The sequence below is a fragment of the Scyliorhinus canicula genome, chromosome 12, assembly GCF_902713615.1.
Source record: "Scyliorhinus canicula chromosome 12, sScyCan1.1, whole genome shotgun sequence".
Lineage (NCBI taxonomy): Eukaryota > Metazoa > Chordata > Chondrichthyes > Carcharhiniformes > Scyliorhinidae > Scyliorhinus > Scyliorhinus canicula.
In genome coordinates, this window is record NC_052157.1 from 149,823,694 (window position 1) to 149,843,572 (window position 19,879).

Here is a 19,879-nt window from a genome sequence, read left to right on the forward strand (position 1 = left end):
ATTTGGTGAGAGCTCCCTCCATGAATTATGCCACTGCCTCCCTGGCAGCCAATCTCCCGAATGGACTTGGAACAGGTACTGGGGAGGCGTTTAAAAGGAGCACCCCGCTGATTATAGAGATTATATGTTCTCGGGGTGAGTGTATCAGAGGCAAGCCACCATGAGCTGGGAGGGATTCACCTGAGTTTTCCAACCAGAATCGACACTGTGGAAAAATATGGTAAGGTTTCTGCCCACTATGTGTTATTATGCCAGAATGCAAGTTCATACCTGTTTGAAAAGATCACCTCTGATAAGCTCTCTCACTGACTCTGAAGTAAATTGCACGATGCTTTCTACATGGTTCTCTGCGTATTAATAGCTATAGGGTACATCCTTCACAAATAGAGAAAAGTATGAGGAACAAAGGACAGAGTTTGTTTATATTAGCACGGCTCCAGCTTTAGACAAACATTTGAACGTGCTAAAGACTGCTTGCTTTCTCCAGTGGTAGCTATGGCAAGTCAGCTCTGCTGAGGAGTTCCATAGGTAGGTGCAATACTAAGATTCTATACAAGTTTAAACACAGTAGGCAATAGAGGCTGTGTTTGCAAAAGGACCTTACGAACTGTTAGCTATAATACGTGGATCTGAGAATAGACCCCTGTTGAGATAGTTAAAAATAGCAACTTTCCCAGATAATCACTCATTAACGTGTTCATACTGGCTGAGAGCTGTGCAATCAGCTCAGATGCTACCTCCGTCAGAGGCACCTTCTAAGATTGATTTGACTTAATCAGAATGCTAATTTACATAGTTGACTTCAGCCAGCCTCCTGTAATACTCATTAACAATGGCATGAGGAAGATTGTGTCTCCTCTGGGACATAGTAAGCTCCGACACATGTTCGCATTGAACGTCTGCCTGATGCAGTCCCTAGTGGACGACCCACCTTTGCCCTTGGCTCCACTGTGACCTTCACAGTGTGGATATCGAGCAGGTTTGACGGGCCACAGAAACTTGCAGGAGTGAAAATGCCATCTGACTGAGGTTATTGTGTTCATAAGAGGAATTTTAATACCTGTCCCAAAGCTTTTCGGTGACAGTGAAAGAACATCCATCAGATTAAATAGAATGCTTTAGTGTATTTTAACCCTTGAGGATAAGTTGCATGGGCCTACAGCCAGCTTCCTGTTTTCCTGCTATGCTGCCATCACAGTAATAAAACTGCTCCAGGTGAGGAATAGCTTAATTGCTGTAATATTAACGTTACATTATTCAAAACTAGAATTAAAAGATTTTTTTTGCACTTCCTTCTGCTTGCACATTTGTTCTTTCTTTCTTCCCTTCCCTGTCTCTATCATTTTGTTTCTTTCAATACTTATGTCCGGGTTGCCGACTGTATTCTGTCTGATCTACAGCCTAATTAAAATAATTAAGAGCACATTCCTTTATTTCTTTACCTCCAGTTTTGGAGGAGAACCCACTTTGAAAACCTGCACAGAGAACAAGAATTACAGCAACAAGTAATTCAACTCAACGTGCCCATGCTGGTGTTTATACTCCCCACAAGACTCCTCTGGCCTCTCTTTATCTGACTTTACTGACATAATTTTCTATTCCTTTCTCCCTCATCATTTTATACAGCTTCCCTTAAATGCAAATATGCTATTCGCCTCGACTGCTCCTTATGGTGGTGCTTTCCACATTCTAATCACTCCTTGGGTAAAGCAGTTTCTCCTGAACTCCCTGTTGCATTTATTAGTAAATATCTTTGCCTTCTGGCTGTACAGCCAAGCACCAGAAGTCTGTGATGTGCCATCAATTAACACAAGACGAGTAGTGAACAAAACTGTGGCTTTAATAAGCTAAACAGAAAGCCTCCTGGCCACTGATCCCGAACTGGGGCAGGGTCAGAGGTCAGCCACCTTTATACCGACCCCCGAGGGGAGGAGCCACAGGCGGAGCCATCAGGCAGTGGTTTACCACAATACACGTAGTACAGTAACAGTTTATCACAATACATATAATACACTAACAGTGGTTTACCACAGTCTGAAGGTCAGTGTGATCATCTTATAAACTCGAGCAGGCTAACCTTTGGGCCCTTGCAGTTCAATGGCAGGACAGTGGTGTCTTTCCTGCTGCCGATACCTCCATCATTTCAACACCACTATTCATTCATTGGTAGACGAAGAGTTAAACCACCTTGAAGCATGTTTAAAACTCCAAGCTGTGCTACATTGCTCCTACATTTTTTTATATTTCCAGCCAACTTTCAGGCACTGCTGTTCTGTCAGGGGAGGTTAGTGCAAACTACAAGATACAATTTTACAATCCAGATGGCGTTAATTGTATTTAGACTATAGGATCATACTCAAAGTTGCACTGATGATGTCAATATAAACAGGAAGTACAGGGCCCGTTTCAATCAAAAGGTTTCTAAGGGCTGGATTTTTCGGCCATGCCCGCTGCAAGATCTCCACGAATGGGACGCAGACCAAGTAAAGGTTTGTTGACCTCGGGTGGGAATTTCGGGTCGCCGGGCGGCGTGGCGGATGAATCCCGCACTCAGTGTCATTTTGGGCGCGTTTGGCTGGGTGTTCCTCCCAGGCATTTTGGGTGAGACCCACATCGCTAATCAACCACATTTTAATCATTTTTTGGGGCCTTGGGTAGTTTTTCCCCGGTCAAGCCCATACTTAGGGATCGATTTAACTGAAAAGAAACAGAGTCCGTTCTGGGCTGGAATCGAGGGGTTGTTCCCAGTGCTTTTAGTGCCAGGAACAATCCCACTATCGAACACCACTCTGTTTTTCTTTTGGCTCCCTGCGAAGCACGCCCCACAATAGCCACACCCCGATACGACCTCGAGATACCCGAACATCCCAATTCACCTGTTGAGTGGTCCTCGAGCCGCCACCGCACCCCACCATATACCGGCAGTGGATCACCCCCCCCCCCCCCCCACTCACCAACCACCCCCCTCACCGAACCCCCCTCACCAAACCCCCCCACTCACCAACCCCCCCTCACCGAACCCCCCCACTCACCAACCACCCTCCCCTCACCGAACCCCCCTCACCAAACCCCCCCACTCACCAACCCCCCCCTCACCAAACCCCCCCACTCACCAACCCCCCCCTCACCGAACCCCCCCACTCACCAACCACCCTCCCCTCACCAACCCCCCCCCACGCACCAAACCTCCCTCACCGAATCCCCCCACTCACCAAACCCCCCCCCCCCCCGGCCCGATCGCTGGGGTGGGAAAAGTGCCAGCTTGGCACTTCTGCAAAGCCAGCCTGGCACTCGGGTGTCATTGCCAGGGTGGCACTGCCAGGGGGCCAGGGTGGCACTGCCAGGGGCCAGGGTGGCATTGCCTGGATGGCACTGCTAGGGGGCCAGGCTAGCTGTGCCTTGGTGGATTCAGTCGTGTCAGAAGCCTCTCCTGCGATCTACCGGCCGTGCCTTGTCCTGATTCCGGTGGGACACGGCCGTAAATTGCACCCTCAGAACCTTTCTCAGCACTGGGGAGCTGAACTCGCCGGTAAGACTGGCTCGACAGAGATCGGGGGAGCATTTTGAAAGGATGCCCCGATCTTTAAGTAAGCTTGAGGTTCATCCACAACCCACACTTATGGGAAATATCCCCTCCCGCTCACATGGGCATTATCCCATAACCCCCCAAGTGAGGACATCTTGTTATGGGCCTCCCCACCGCCCCTCTTAGCCCCCTCTCTCAGACCCGCTTCATCCCCCAACCTTTATTAGGCCCCTTCAACCCACCCTTCACCTCCCACCCTTCTTAACCCCCTTATCACCCATTTCCTGAGCATGACGCCCCTCTGATACCCAGACCCTTGCTAGTACCACCCTGGCAGCTGGGCACCATGGCACTGCCCCTGCCAGCTTGAAATTAACACTTGGGCACCCTGACAGTGGTAGGGTGCCAGCGTCAAGCTGCCAGGCTGGCCGTGCCAAGGTGTCAGGCTGGCAGTGCACAAGATGCCCAGGTGCCAGCAGGGGAAGCAGGGTGCCACCCTGCCCTGGCCTCAACCACCCAAGGATCTCCAAAGGCATGGGAGACTCCTCAGGTGGCGTGAGGCCTGGCCCAAGTTTGTGTGGACCAGTACTAAACGATGCCTGGTCCAGACCTTACTGCGGGGCCATTAGTCCCCGAGCCCCAGGAGAATATGGCGCAGGCATATTTAAATGAGCCTAATGCGCGCGGGCGAGATCCAGATCACGACGTCTCGTGAGATTCGGATGAACCTTGTAAGTCCTCTCAAGCTTTGAGAATCTCCTGAGAGGCCGCTCATTAGGGTTAACCCTAATTAATTGGCCTTGTCGTGTCAGCAGGCCGGATGCGGCAAGGCCGGTAAATCATGGCCGCGATTCTCTGGCCTCGTTGCGCTCTTGCTCAGAGCCCGGTGAATAGTGGGAGAGGACAAAAACAAGATGCGCACCAGAGCGCCAAACAGTTTGCAATGCAACCGGCCAGCTTTTAGGGAACCAAGTGTTCTGTGAGAAAATTGAAAAGGTAATTAAGGAATAGGAAGGTTTCAACTGTAGGGGTGAGGTGTCGAAGGCAGTTGTCTGGGAGGCTCTAAAAGCGGTGGTGAGGGGTGAGGTAATTTCGTTTAAGGCCAGGGTGGACAAAGAGGAGAGGTGGGAGCGGCAGAGGGTAATAGATGAGATGTTGGAGGTAGATAGGAGTTATGCAGAAGATGGGGACCCAGCGAAGCTGGAAAAGTGGAAGGAACTACAGGCGAGCTTCGACCGACTGTCTACCAGGAAGGCGGTGCGCCAACTGAGACGAGCAAGGGGTGCAGTTTATGAACATGGAAATAAGGCGGGCGTATGTTAGCAGGTCAGCTCCGGAGGGAGGCAGCGGCATGGGAAGTTCTTCAGGTGAGGGATAGGTCTGGGAAGTTGGTGGTGGCCCCGGAGCTGATTGACAAGGTTTTTGAGAAGTTTTATGAGAGCCACCCGGGGGAGACAGTGAGATGCAGGAATTTCTAGATGGGTTGGCGTACCCAAGGCTAGGGGAGGGGGACAGGGCTACATTAGAAGGCTCGAAAGTGGAGCAGGAGATAAAGGATGCGATTGGGAGGATGCAGTCAGGTAAGGTGGCAGGGCCGGATGGGTATCCGGTGGAATATTATAAAAAATTCAAGGATAAGCTGGCACCCCTGATGGTGGGATTTTTGAAGAGGCGATAGGGAAGGGGTGCTGCCACAAACCTTGGGGCAGGCATCGATTTCACTGTTGCTAAAAAAAGATAAGGATCCGATGGAGTGTGGGTCGTATAGGCCCATATCACTTTTGAATGTGGATGCAAAAGTATTGGCGAAGGAACTGGCGGGTAGGCTGGAGGAGTGCCTCCCGAAGGTGATAGGTGAGGATCAGATGGGGTTCGTGAAAGGGAGGCAGCTGTTTTCGAACATTAGGAGGGTTTTGAACGTCGTTATGACACCGGCTGAGGGAAAGGAAACAGAGGTGGTTGTGGCATTGGGCGCCGAGAAAGCGTTGACCGGGTAGAATGGGGGTACTTGATGATAGTTCTGGAGCGGTTTGGGATTGGACCAAGATTTGTGAACTGGGTAAAGCTATTATATAAGGAGCCGAAGGTGAGTGTCTGCACGAACAATATCAGTTTGAGATACTTTTCTCTCCACCGTGGGACGAGACAGGGATGTCCTATGTCCCCCCTGCTGTTTGCACTTGCGATTGAGCCGCTGGCCATCGCATTAAGAAGTTCGGGAGCATGGAAAGGAATAGTGCGGGGGGGGGGGGGGGGATAGAGCATAGGGTGTCCTTGTATGCCGACGACTTGCTGCTGTATGTGTCGGAACCAAGTGCGTCGATAGGAGGAATATTGGAGTTACTGCGGGTATTTGGGTCTTTCTCGGGGTACAAGCTGAACCTGGACAAGAGTGAGTATTTTGTGGTGTCTCGGCCAGGGGTGGGGGCAGGGGTGGGGGGGCTGCCATTCCGTAGGGCAGGGACTCACTTTAGGTACCTGAGGGTGCAGGTTGCCCGGGAGTGGGGGAGGCTTCGCAGGTACAACATCTCTAGTTTGGTGGGGAGAGTGAAAGCTGATCTGGCAAGATGGGATGGTCTCCCTCTGTCACTGGTGGGTCAGGTACAGGTGGTTAAAATGAATGTGTTGCCACGTTTTCTGTTTATTTTTCAATGCCTACCGATTTTCCTGCCAATGGCTTTTTTCAGGGACATTGAGGGAAGGATTACTTTGTTCATATGGGGAGGGCAGGTGGCCAGAGTAAGGAAGGTGCTGCTACAGAGGGGAAGGCAGGCAGGGGTTTGGGTCTCCCGAACCTGATATACTACTACTGGGCAGCGAATGTGGAGAAGGTGCGGAGCTGGGTCAGAGGGGTTGATTCCCAGTGGGTCAGAATGGAGGAGAGTTTGTGTAGGGGGTCGGGACTGAAAGCACTAGCAACAGCGCTGCTCCCGATAGCTCCGAGGAAATACTCAGGGAGTCCGGTAATAATAGCTTCATTGAGAATTTGGAGGCAGTTTCGCCAACACTTCGGGTCAAGGGAAATGCCGATTTGGGGGAACCACAGATTTGAGCCAGGGAAGTGGGATGGAAGTTTTCAGAAATGGGAGGAGAAGGGGATTAAGACGCTAAAAGATTTTATTAATGGTCGGTTTGCAGGATTGAGGGAGCTGGAAGCGAATTATGGGCTGGAGCAGGGAGAAATGCAGGTTCGAGATTTTGCCAGGAAGGAGATACAGAGCTTCCCGAAGGGACCGGCCTCCACGTTGTTGGAGGAGGTGCTGACGACAAGGGAACTTGAGAAGAGGGTAGTGTCAGAGGTGCACAGAGCTATTTTGGAAGAGGATAAGGCACCACTGGAAGGGATCAAAGCAAAGTGGGAGGAAGAGCTGGAAGAGGTTATAGAGGAGGGGGTCTGGTTTGAGGTGCTCCGGAAAGTAAATGCCTCCACCTCATGTGTGAGGTTGGGGCTGATACAGCTGGAGGTGGTATATAGAGCGCACCTCACGAGGGCGAGGTTGAGCCGACTCTTTGGAGGAGTAGAAGATGTGTGGGAGTGTTGCGGAGGGGGGGTCCCCGCTAATAATGTTCATATGTTTTGGTCCTGGGTCCTGTCCAAATCTAGAGGACTACAGGAAGGAGGTTTTTAGGATAATTTCCAAGGTGAAACTGGACCTGGGTTCCCGGGAGGCCATATTCGGGGTGTCGGACCAGCCAGGGTTGGAAACAGGCGCAGAGGCAGATACCATAGCCTTCGCCTCGTTGAACGCCCGAAGGCGGATCCTTTTGGGATGGAGAGCAGCCTCTCCACCCTGTGCCCTGGCGTGGCGGGGGGACCTGTTGGAATTCTTGACCCTTAAGAAGGTTAAGTTTGAACTGAGGGGAAGGACGGAGGGGTTCTACAAGTCATGGGCACTATTTATAATGCACTTTCAAGAACGGATAGCATCGAACATTAGTTGGGGGAGGATAGGTGGGGGGGGGGGGGGGGGGGGTTGGGGGGGAGGAGGGCTGTATATATTAAGGATGGCTATGGGTAATCCCTGATTCCTTTTTGTCAGTTGTTTACGTAAACATGCGGGCTAATGTTTGGGGGTTGGTGGGAGGATGGGATTGTTGGTATTGTTATGGGGATTGACATATCTGCTGCTGATTATTGTTTATTGTCGGTGGGTGTAAATTCGGGAGAAAATGTGAAAAAGGAGGGGAATAAAAATATTTTAAAAATAACAATGTAAGCCTACTTGTGGCACTAATAAAGATTATTATTATATCTTATATCAAAGGGTCCGGGGGTCAGCCGGCATCATGGAAGAAAGTGACAGAGGCATCGTAATGGTTGTGCAAAAGTTTGTTTAATGTGCTGTACAATACCTCACTCCCAATGGTGCCGCCCTCCCAACCCCACAGCCCCCAACCCCCCTCCCCCCACACCCCTACCAACCCCCCTCCCCACACCCCTACCAACCCCCTTCCCCACACCCCTACCAACCCCCCTCCCCACACCCCGATGCCCTCAGTAATCCTCAATGTGCCTGGCCCTCCTAGCTCTACCACTACGTCTTGGTGTTTCCTCAGGATGCATCCGAGGTGGAGGCAGACAGTGCTTACCGTGGCCCTCAATGCCCCTGGCTGGCGACCTCTGGGGGCTCTGGGTCAGAGGGCCCCAGCTCACTTGCTGGTGGCACGTGCACAGCCGTGCCTCCCTGTCCCGTGTGCTGACTGTGAGACACGGCCTTAACAGAGGGGTGGAACTCAGGGAGCTAGTGCCCACTGTCGCCAGTCCATGGGACAGGTCCGGCCTGGCACCCTGCGCCCCCTCCTCCCGATCGGTGCCCATAGGGCCCTGGGCTTCACCTTGGGATGGAGGGGCAGCTGGTTCGAGCCCCGGCTACTCCTGCATCATCTGGCCCTGCCAGCCCTGATGGTTCCCCATGGTCCGTGCCATTGTGTCGATGCCCTCGGCGATGTTCCTCAGTGATCGGGCCATGCTCTGCAGCGCCTTGGCAATGCCCACCTGCGACTGGGACAAGCTCCGCAATGCCTCAGCAAAGCCCATCTGAGAGCCAGACATGTTCCGCAGAACCTCATCAAGGTCAGCCTGGTATTGGGTGACATCCCCCAGTGAGTCGGCCATTCTGCTGAGACCCTCAGCCATGGCCGTCACACACTGCGCGACGCCTCGGACACTTTCACTAATGGTGCTGACATCGTGCACTAGGCTCTCCACTGAGGTCGCCACCCTAGCAGTGTTGGTCTCGATGCCAATCATTCCCGGTACCATCTCCTTTGCCTGTAACCTCTGGGACTCCTCCAAGAGGCTGTGGATCTACTGGAGTGATGCTAACATCGCCCTCTGAACTTTCCGGCTGCTCCCGATCATCTTCATCAGCTCTGGGTAACCCACTTCCAGAGGCTCTACATCAGGCTGGGACCTAGCTGGGTCCTGAGATCCAACAGACCTGCGACTGCTCTCTCGCCTGGGGGTTCCTGCCTCCACCTGATGTACATCAGCAGCAGTGTGGTGCTCACCAGATTGTGCCCCATACGCCTGTTCACTAACGTGTCCCACCGAGGTGTGTGTTTCTGCGCTGGTGGAGGGTGGGGATCACGGCTGTGCCGTGACTGTGGTGGCATCCTCGGAGCTCTCCTCCGAGGTGGTCTCCTCGGAGTCAGGAGAGGGGGCCGCCCTGGATGGGCTAGCGTCGTCGGCTGGAGGACCTGCAGGAGAATGGACATGTGGTCAGTGAGAGGGAAGGGTCAGCCAGGAGGGCAATCACCAGCCTCCGCGTGGCTGACCGATCTGTCCTCGGCCGCACCACACACCTCCAGGGCCCGCTCCTCGAAGGAGGTGAGGATTCCTATGTCCGGCACCCCTCTGCGAGTCTGGGACTTTTCCCATCCATTGTGGGAGAGTTTTCCAGAGGAGGCACAGAGAGGAGATCGTTAGCCACATGAGTGGTTCAGTGGTGGGAGAGGGGGTGTGAAGGTGGGGTTTGGGGGGATGAGGAGGGTGAGCTGTGGGTCACTTGGAGAGTTGGGGGGGTGGATGCCCCATTGGAGGGGGGGGGGGGTATTGGTGTCTAGTCCCTCGTGCTTCCCCGTTATAGGTCGTTGACCTTCTTCCTGCACTGCTGGCCAGTCATCTTGCTCATAATGTTGGAACTAACGGCTGCTGCCACCTCATTCCAGGCAGCACTGGCTGCCTTGTGGCTCACCCTCCGGGACCCCGGGGGGGGAACAGGACATCCCTCCTGGTCTCCACCGCGTCCAGGAACCTCCCCAGGTCAGCGTCCCCGAATCTTGGAGCTGGTCTCCTCGGCGCCATTGTTGTTGTGAGCTGGCTGGGGTTGGTTGGCTGAGCAAGTGCAGTGTAAGTGCTGCTCGGCCTTGTTAGCGGGGCTGGCGAGCACGGTCCCAGCGAATCAGCTGGCGGGGCTGTATTTGCGGCGGGAAGCCTCGTTAAGGGGAGCAATTAACGTTGAACTGCGTTGTCGGTTCAGCTGGGCTGAGCACCGGGAAGCTCGTGGCAATTCCCGCTCGCTACCACACTTGGAACTTAATCTGGAGAATTGCATCCGTAGTCTTTAAAGATTGTGTAATAGACTCAATTTATCCAGTCTGATCTATGTTTTGGATTGCAAAAGCCTGGAATAAGTATTGAAGATTGTTCATCATTTTCCCTTTCCCCAAATTCCACTTTAAACCTGGAAAGTAAAGGTGGGAAAATATACAACAGTTCACAGAGAGAAACGTCTAAGGCAAAGACCGCCATAATTCTCACAAGTCCTGTATTAGCTATTGACATTCCAGCTATGTAGTGCGAGGCCGCAGGAATACAAGACTTACAGAATCAATGTCTATGGGGTATCTGCATCATTTAATACCAGTTAAAAGAAGAAGCTGAGCAGGTTCCTGAATCCAATTGTCAGATTCCTCTGTAGCCTTAATGATAGGTCCGCCTCTGGTAATGTTTCTGAAATCATAGGATAATTTATCAAAGTTGGCCGGGGGTGGGAGACAGACACTAATGTCATTTATTTTCTTCTCTCGGCAGAGTCAGAAATAGTGGAAATGGATCACTATCTAAAAACATACTTCTCTCAGAAAAGCGTTACATTAAATGGAGACCTAGATGCAGTCAGCAATTTAAAGTGCATGCACTGTGAGTGTATACATGCCTGCGTGTATGTCTATTTGTAGATGTGTTTATATAGAACATAGAACATAGAACAGTACAGCACAGAACAGGCCCTTCGGCCCTCGATGTTGTGCCGAGCAATGATCACCCTACTCAAACCCACGTATCCACCCTATTCCCGTAACCCAACAACCCCCCCCCCCCCTTAACCTTACTTTTTAGGACGCGACGGGCAATTTAGCATGGCCAATCCACCTAACCCGCACATCTTTGGACTGTGGGAGGAAACCGGAGCACCCGGAGGAAACCCACGCACCATCGGGGAGGACGTGCAGACTCCGCACAGACAGTGACCCAGCCGGGAACCGAACCTGGGACCCTGGAGCTGTGAAGCATTTATGCTAACCACCATGCTACCGTGCTGCCCCAAATGTATATATGTGTGTGTGTGTGTATGTGTACATGCCCATGTCTCTAGCAGTACGTGATTATGTGGGCATTTGTGTGCATGCATATATGTCTGTGTGTGAGCTGTACATGTATATGTGTTTACACATGGGATGTATGTGCATATATGTCTGTATATCATAGCATCATAGAATTTACAGTGCAGAAGGAGGCCATTGAGTCTGCACCAACACCCCATTTAAGCCCACACCTCTAACCCAGTAACCCAACTAACCTTTTTGGACTCTAAGGGCAATTTAGCATTGCCAAATCACCTAATACTTTGGACTGTGGGAGGAAACCGGAACACCCGGGGGAAACCCTCGCAGACATGGGGAGAACGTGCAGACACCGCACAGACAGTGACCCAAGACGGAAATCGAACAAGGGTCCCTGGAGCTGTGAAGTCATTGTGCTAACCACTGTGCTGCCGTGCTGCCCTTAGATATGAGCCAGGATTCTCCGCCCTGACGCCGGCTCGCCGATTATATGGCGCCGATTTTCGAGCACCCGCAGGATTGCTGCCGCGCCGGTCAGTGGCTGCTGAAAGTGCCCCCCCCCCCCGGCGATTCTCCGGGCCGCGACGGGATGAGTGCCCGCTGAGTTCAGCCGAGTCCCACCGGCGTGGGTTACGTATGGTCCTACACGGCGGGACCTCGGAGTTCTGCCTGCGGGGGCTATCCTGGTGGGGGGAGGGGGGATCCGGCCCTAGTGGGGGCCTCCACTGTGGCCTAGCCCGCGATCGGGGCCTACCGATCGGGCTGTGACGCACATGCGCGAACTCCCGCCAGCCGTGGTGCGCATCCGCGGACTCGCCCCGGCCGTGGTTCGCCGGCTTTCGGGCGCCGGAAACATATGAACGTGATTAGCGGGCCCCCCCGCAACATTCATACACATCTACTCCTTCAAAGAATCGGCTCATCCTCGCCCTCGTGAGGTGTGCTCTGTCTTTCACCTTCAGCTGTATCAGCCCCAACCTCGCATGCGAGTGGAGGCATTCACTCTCCGGTGCACCTCACACCAGAACCCCTCCTCTATAACCTCTCCCAACTCTTCCTCCCACTTTGCTTTGGTCCCTTCCAGTGGTGCCTTATCCTCTTCTAAAATAGCTCCGTACACCGCCGACAATGCCCCCTTCTCCAGTCCCCTTGTCGTCAGCACCTCCTCCAGCAATGTTGAGGCCGGTTCCTCTGGGAGGCTCTGTCTCTCCTTTCTGGCAAAATGCCAGGTGAGGCCTGTTGACGCTGGAGTGGCTCGCACCACTTTTCATGCTAGCGTCAGAACTTGGCTGCAGGGTTGGAGAATCCTGACCATGGTCTGCGTGTGTCTGTGTGCATATTTATCACTGGGTGTACATGTTTATGTGGGCGTTTGTGTGTGCATGTATACCTATGTGTGTCTAAATATATAGAATATATGTGGATGTGGTGTGTGTATATGTGTCTACACACATATATAATATATAAACACAGAAAAATATAATGGGAGGGATTCTCCGCGAATCGGGCAACTCCAGCAGGAAGGAGTGGCGTGAACCACTCCGGCGTCGGGCCGCCCCAAAGATATGGAATCCTCTGCACCTTCGGGGACAAGGCCGGCGCCGGAGTGGTTTGCGCCTCACCGGCCGGTGCGGAAGGGGCTTGGTGCCACGCCAACCGGCGCCAAAGGGCCTCCGCCGGCCGGCACGAGTTGGCGCATGTGCGGTAGCGCCAGTGTGTGCTGGCATCATCCCAGCGCATGCGCAGGTGGGGATCATCTCGCGTTGGTCATCGCGGAGGACCACAGCAGCCGACATGGAGGAATAGAGTGCCCCCACGGCACAGCATCGCCCGCGGATCGGTGGGCCCCGATCGCGGGCCAGGCCACCGTGGGGGCACCTCCCAGGGCCAGATCCCGCCCCCCTGCCCCCCGCGGATCCCGGAGGCCGCCCGCGCAGCCAGGTCCCGGCGATAAGTACCCACTTTAATTTATGCCGGCGGAACCGGCTGAAAATGGGTGGCCACTCAGCCCATCGCGGGCTGGAGAATCGCCGTGGGGGGGGGGGCTGCTGCCAGCAGCCGGCGACCGGCGCAGCACGATTCCCTCCCCCGCCAATCCCTGGCGCCGGAGAATTCGCAGCCAGCGGAGGCGGGCTTCACGCCGCCCCCCGGCGATTCTCTGACCCGGCCCGGGGGGGGGTGGGGGGTGGAGTGGGGGGGGGGGGGGGGGGGTGGTGGGGGGGGGGGGTGGTGGGGGGGGTGGGGGTGGGGTGGGGGGGTGGGGGGGGGGTGGTCCCACCCTATATACCTATGCGTGTACACACATGCATGTCTCCAGATTTTTTCGGGGGAAAATTTGTGATCTAGACTACATAAATAAAAGTAGGATGTTGGAGGAATCCGGGCTAAAAGGTGCAAAAGTTGTAATTTTCCTTTTTTATTTCATGGGTCTCACTTGAGTGAGGCACAACTCACAACTGACCTGTTAACATCTTAAATTACATACCTACAAATGTGCATATCTCCGACTGTTTCAAATTTACCCTCCTCTCCAAATTGAAAATGGTTTTCCAAACACTTTTTCAATCAGTGTCCCTTTAATTAGCTCTGACTGCCTGAGCAACATTTTGAATAATTTATTGTGCAGCAGATGTTCCGGGCGTCCTGCTTTCAATCCTTTTTGAACTACCCACAAGAAAAATATTCAAGGTAAATTAATAATTCTCATTTCATTTAATTCTGCACTTTTCCCTAATTCTGTATTACGAAAGACGGCATTTGAAATCTGCAAGAAAATAATTCATCTCGGTTAATCACAAGTAGGGAACGTTGAGCGTGTTGTAGGCATTAGCAGTGCATCTCAATGTTTGAGGACAAGGTCCCATTAAAAAATCCCTCCTTTTCCCTTATTTAAAATTTGGGCTTAGCGGCTTGACTTTCAGGGATAAATCGGTGAAGTAATCGGGGCAGCTTCCAAACCGGCCTAACCAGTGGACTAATGGAGACGTCAATTTCAGTAACGGTGAGATTGACAGGCGAATAAGCTATCACGCATTCTGCATCCCGGAGATTTATTTAGAAATAAATCTGCCTTATATGGTCAAGGCTGCTGAATCATTTGAGTTGCTGAACCTTTCAACAGACAACAATTTGAGCAGAAATTCAGAATCAGGAATTACAGCACGAAATGAGACTCACTGCCCATCTCACTCCTTTGACACCTTTGCAACTGCAGCTATCCATTCTGATCCCATTTCCATAGTGCCCTTCGCCTGTGTCTATTTCTTCCCAAAACTAAGTGCCTTTTAAATGATGTCTTTGCCTCAGTATACACTTGTGATAATACAGTCTGTGTTCCCAGGAGGTTCTGCGTGAGAAAGGAAATTCAAACATCCTTCCCTTGTGCTCCTGATGATGACCCTCAGTTTTTGTCACCCTGTCGCACCGTCTGGACCTGTAAAGACTTAATTACCTGCAAAGACTCGCATTCAAAGCATCATCTTGCATCATTGATTTTGTCTAGGTATGTGTTTGTGGAACCCACCACTTCACTCACCTGATGAAGGAGCTGTGCTCTGAAAGCTACTGATTCTAAACAAACCTGCTGGACTTTAACCCGGTGTTGTAAGACTTCTTACTATGCCCGCCTTGTCACTGATTTGTTGACTAAGCTTTCGTCATTGGGTGGGATTCTCTGGCCACGTTCGTCCAGCGCCCAGAGAATCCCGCCCGAGGTCAATGGGTTTTTCCATTGCCGGAATCTCGCCTGTGGCGTTCTTGCGGCGGGCTTGGCGGACGAATCCTGCCCATTGTTTGCCCTGTTAAAATCATCCTTCATTTTGAAAGGCTGAAACTTTCTGGTACATTAGCAGCTAACGTGTGCACAGTCAGTTTGATCTCCTGGATTGGTTGAGATCACCTGAAGGGGTTGAAGAGGATCGATTGTGTTGTGTTTTTTTTTCTTTTGCAAGAGCTTAGATTGCTGCAGGTGCTGGCAATGGTGGGTGTGGTGGAAAGGCAGTAGTGTGATGGGGGTGTACAGTGAGGCCGTGGGGGGGGGGTAATGGTGGTATGGTGGGGCTATGTAGTGGGGGGGGGAAGGGAAGTGTGTAGGGGGGAGGTGAGATGGAACTGTAGAGGTTTCTCATCTTGATGCTGCAGGTATCATGAGATTGGGGCAGGCGTGATGGCTTTCTCCTGTGGACGGTTTAGTATGTTGCTATTTTTACATTAAAAATGCTGAGAGGTGAATATAAAATACATGTCGGCAGACTGTTTAGCTTGGGGCTGTGAGCTCACTGGAAGACCAAAACATGAAATGGACAAGCCTCAAGGGAGACTTGAGAGAAGGGAAACTTTGGATAACGTACAATGGATTTGAAACTCCCTGGGGTTGGCTGTTGAGGGATTGGAGATGAATTTCCCAAGCAGAGGTCCTCCAATTTAAAAAAAAGATCATTGTAGAATCCGCACAGAGTGACCACAGGGAAACAATAGGTAGGATGCAAATTCTGGGTTTATTCATATATGTAAACTCCACTCCCCGAAGGCTTCTCCTGCCCTCACCTTCACTTAGGTCGGGATTGTTATACTGCACAGGCTCACCCTGTTAAGGGGAAACCACGCCCCATTAACAGGGAAGTTTGTACTCAGCAGGGGTCACAGGGTACCTGATGGTCTGAACCCCGTGACCTCCATGGAGGTTGTAAAACTCCTACCCCGGTAAGTCCTGAATGGCATCCACACCAGTAGAATGGTGCAAGGGCCCTTTTGTCCATTTTGCCCGGGCCTGGCACTCAGGCATTGTCTGTGTGGAGTCTGGGGGTGGATTCCGGATGGGGAATCGACGTTTCCTCGAGGAACTCCGGAATGAAACGCATGTGGCAGGCTCGACATCGGAAACTGGATCGTCAAACTCTGCTGGCAGCTGAGTTTGATCTCCTGGATTGGTTGAGATCACCTGAAGGGGTTGAAGAGGATTGATTGTGTTGTGGTTTTTTTTCTTTTCCAAGAGCTTAAATTGCTGCAGGTGCTGGCAATGGTGGGTATGGTGGAAAGGAAGTAGTGTGATGGGGGTGTACAGTGAGGCGGGGGGGGGGGGGGGGGGGGGGGGGTAATGGTGGTATGGTGGAGTTATGTAGTGGGGGGGGGAAGGGAAGTGTGTATGGGGAAGGTGAGATGTGGCTGTAGAGGTGTCCTGGGGTTCCGTGGCCGGAGCCAGCGGCAGCTGCGGAGGAGGTGAAATATGAGGTGCCGGGGCATCCGGGAGCGGGATGGACAGATTGAGGACATGACTGTGGAGGTGCTCCTCATACCTGTTCCACTCTCAGCCCATTGCCTGCACCTTATATCAGACCAGTTCGGTCGGGGACAGTACCACACCCGGGACCCATGTGGTCCCGTCACCAAAGTTCTGGGCTAATACCGAGTGATGAAACATTTTGCAGGGGCATAAGCCTGGCTGTGACCACCTCGGACCTCCCTGGCTGCAACAGACCTTTCCGACAATGTCCAGAAGCACCAGACTTAAACAAGTGCGGAGATGACGTCCCATGAGCAGCTCGGATGGCAAGACCCCCGTCCTGGCCATCCTGGCATGTGGCACAGTCCAGTAGCAATACGGAAACCTGGCTAAATGCGTCTGCAGGAATCCTGTGGTTTGCTTTTTCACCCCCTGTTTGAAGGTTTGGACCGCATCCTTGGGCAAACCGTCCAAGGCCGCGTGCTATGGAGCTGTGCTCACATGGTGGGTTCCAGTGGATTGCATGAATGAACGAGCTGAACTCCACACTGGTTAAAGGTTGTGCCAATAACGGAAACAAGCAGTTCCGGAATGCCATGTGTGCTAAACGTCAGGTGAAGCTGCTCAACCATGACCTTTGAAGTTGCCGCCTGCATCCGGTGCACTTCCATTCATTTGGAATGGACATCAACGATTTTGTGGAACGTGGACCCCTGGAATGTCTGGCAAAGTCAACGTGGAGGCGAGATAAAGGTCGACCTGGCCAATCCCGTGGCTGGAGGGGTGGCAGATTATGGTGTTCCTGGCATTGCACACACCGCTGGGCCAGATTCTCCATGTCAGCCTCTATTCCAGGCCACCAGACATAACTGCCGGCCAACATCCTCATTTTGTAAACTCCCAGGTGGCTGTAGTGGAGGTCCTGTTGAAGCGGCTGAGCCCTCTTACTGGTACCATAACTCGCGTTCCCCCAAAGGATGATGCCATCCTCAATACTGACTCCACGATCCTTGGTCAGAACGGTGCTCCAACACGTATTTGTAGGTGGCCAGCAGTAGAGCCCAACATTGGGTCCGTGTGGAAGACCTTTTTCAATAAACGACAGAGGGAGGCCAGCAGGGTAGCTAGATTGGGGACGAATTCCCTGTAGTAATTGATGAGCCCCAGAAACAAACAAAGTTCCGCAGGCCCTTCTGGGACGGGGCCTTCCAGATTGCTCGCACCTTGTCCTCAACCAGGTGGAGGCCATGGCGGCCCACGCGGTATCCCAAATAAGTAACTTCAGCAGCATGGAACACATTTCTCCCTGTGCAGGTGAACCCCAGTTGCCTCGAAATGTCAGAGAATTACGGCTAGGTTCTGCAGATGTTCCTGGTCGGAGGCCCCCATAATTAGCATGTCGTCCAGGTAGACCGCTACGCGTGGAAAACCCGCAGGACAATCTCCATAACTCACTGAAATATAGCAAAATCGGAGAAGACCCCGAAAGGGTGTATTTGTACAGTCTCCAGTGTGATTCACACTAACAGATTTCTCGGACCCTGGCTCCAAAACCAGTTTGAGGTACGTGTGGCTCATATCCGGCTTTGTAAATGTTCGGCAACCGCTGAGCTTTGCGTAGAGGACTTCTACGCATGGGACAGGATAACGATCCGAGCGAGATACTACATTCACGTTCATCTTATAGTCGCTACAGAGGTAAATAGAGCTGTCAGGCTTCATTATGGGTACCAGTGTTGCCCAGTTTGAGAACTGCACGGGGCAGATTATGCCCAAGTGGTCCAGTTCTCTGTCCACCTTTGGTCTTAAAGTGTATGGGATTGGTTGGGCATGGAAAAAGCGTGGTTGCACCGACAGGTCGACACTGATCTTGGCCGCCGCTTCTTTGATGGTGTCCAGACCCTCCTAGAACAGCTCTGGGAACTTCGACAAAATGCCTTCTGGTCCGTTGGGATACATGCAGCAGACTCGCTGCCAGTCGAGGTGGATTTGCAGCAGCCAACCACGGCCCAGTAAGCTCGGCCCGCCTCCCTACCTTTGGTACACTGGCCGATTGTTGTCCATATTCGACTAGGACCACTAAGGTATCTACGATGGCCAATGGCTCCCCCGTGTATGTGACCTGCTGGGCATCTGTATCTCGCAAACCAGATGCCTGATCTGATTTGGTCAAACGTGCAGCGGATGATCACGGAGACTGCTGTCCAAGTATCTAACTCCATCCAAATGGGGTGCCCATTCTCTTGGAGCGTAACGTGGATTGGCATTACCCTTGGTGCCACTATGCAGTTTAACTGCTGGTACGGGTCATCTTCATCATCCAAATAACATGCCCGTGCACGGGGAGGGCGGTCATGCCCGGTAGGACGGCTGGGTGGGTGGGCTTTCCCTTGGGTGTTTGCAATACCCACTGAAGTCACGGGGTGTGGACCATCGGATTACCCATGACCTCTACTGAGTATGAACGTCCCCAGTAACAGGGCGGGGCTTCCCCATAACGAATGGAACCCATGCATATTGTAACAATCATATTTTAATAAAGGTGGGGGAAGTCAGGCGAGTAAACAAAACAAGACATTTATTTATAAGAACGTTCTATTTACAAAGGGTGCGGTTGAACCTCACTGGGTCCTCCCTTTCTGTTGGTCAGTTCCTATTTGGCCAACCTTTTATACAACATGAAGGTGGTTGTGAGTTGCCTTCTTGAATCGCTGCAGTCCTTGAGGTGTAGGTACCCCCACTGTGCTGTTAGGGAGGGATTTCCAGGATGTTGCCCCAGCGACAGTGAAGGAGCGGTAATATATTTCGAAGTCAGAGTGGTGTGTGACTGGAGGGGAACCTCCAGGTGGTGGGGTTCCCAGGTATCTGCTGCTCTTGTCCTTCTAGATGGTAGTGGTCGTGGGTTTGGAAGGTGCTGTCCAAGGAATCTTGGTGAGTTCCTGCAGTGCATCTTGTAGATGGTACACACGGCTGCCACTGTTTGTCGGTGGTGGCGGGATTGAATGTTTGTGGAAGGGGGAGCAATCAAGCAGAATGCTTTGTCCTGGATGGTGTCGAGCTTCTTGAGTGTGGTTGGAGCTGCACTCACCCAGGCAAGTGGAGAGTATTCCATTGCACTCCTGTCTTGTGCCTTGTAGATGATGGACTGGCTTTGGGGGGGTCAGGAGGTGAGTTACTCACCATAGGATTCCTAGCGCTTGACCTACCCTGGTAGCTACAGTATTAATATGGCTGGTCCATTTCAGTTTCTGGTCAATGGTAACCCCCAGAATGTTGATTGCTGGGGATTCAACAATGGCAATGCCATTGAATGTCAAGGGGCTGTGATGGTTGGGTGACGATACAGGGAGTAACTTGAGGAAATAAGCTTTGTGCGGAAGGGTCTGATGACACTTTCGACATCTGAGAATTAATAACATAACATGGGGTAAATCTTCCGTCCTGCTGGCCATGGGAATCGACGAGGGTGGGACGGACAATTTCACACACCATCGAAAAGTCCATTGACCTCCGGCAGGAATTTCTGATCCCTGGGATGGGTGTGTCTGGAAAATCCCGCCCATAGA

General features: G+C 52.3%; 1 protein-coding gene across 5 annotated transcripts in view; it reads left to right on the forward strand.

Moving 5' to 3' along the window:
• The first annotated feature begins 707 nt into the window (after positions 1-707).
• Positions 708-19,879, forward strand: part of LOC119975028 (carboxypeptidase M-like) — an 81,314-nt gene continuing 62,142 nt past the window's right edge. For all 5 annotated transcript variants that reach the window (XR_005462639.1, XR_005462641.1, XR_005462640.1 and 2 more), the window contains exons 1-2: positions 708-1,215; positions 10,563-10,670. The gene's annotated coding sequence lies outside the window, so the exon portion shown is untranslated. The remainder of the gene's footprint in view (positions 1,216-10,562; positions 10,671-19,879) is intronic.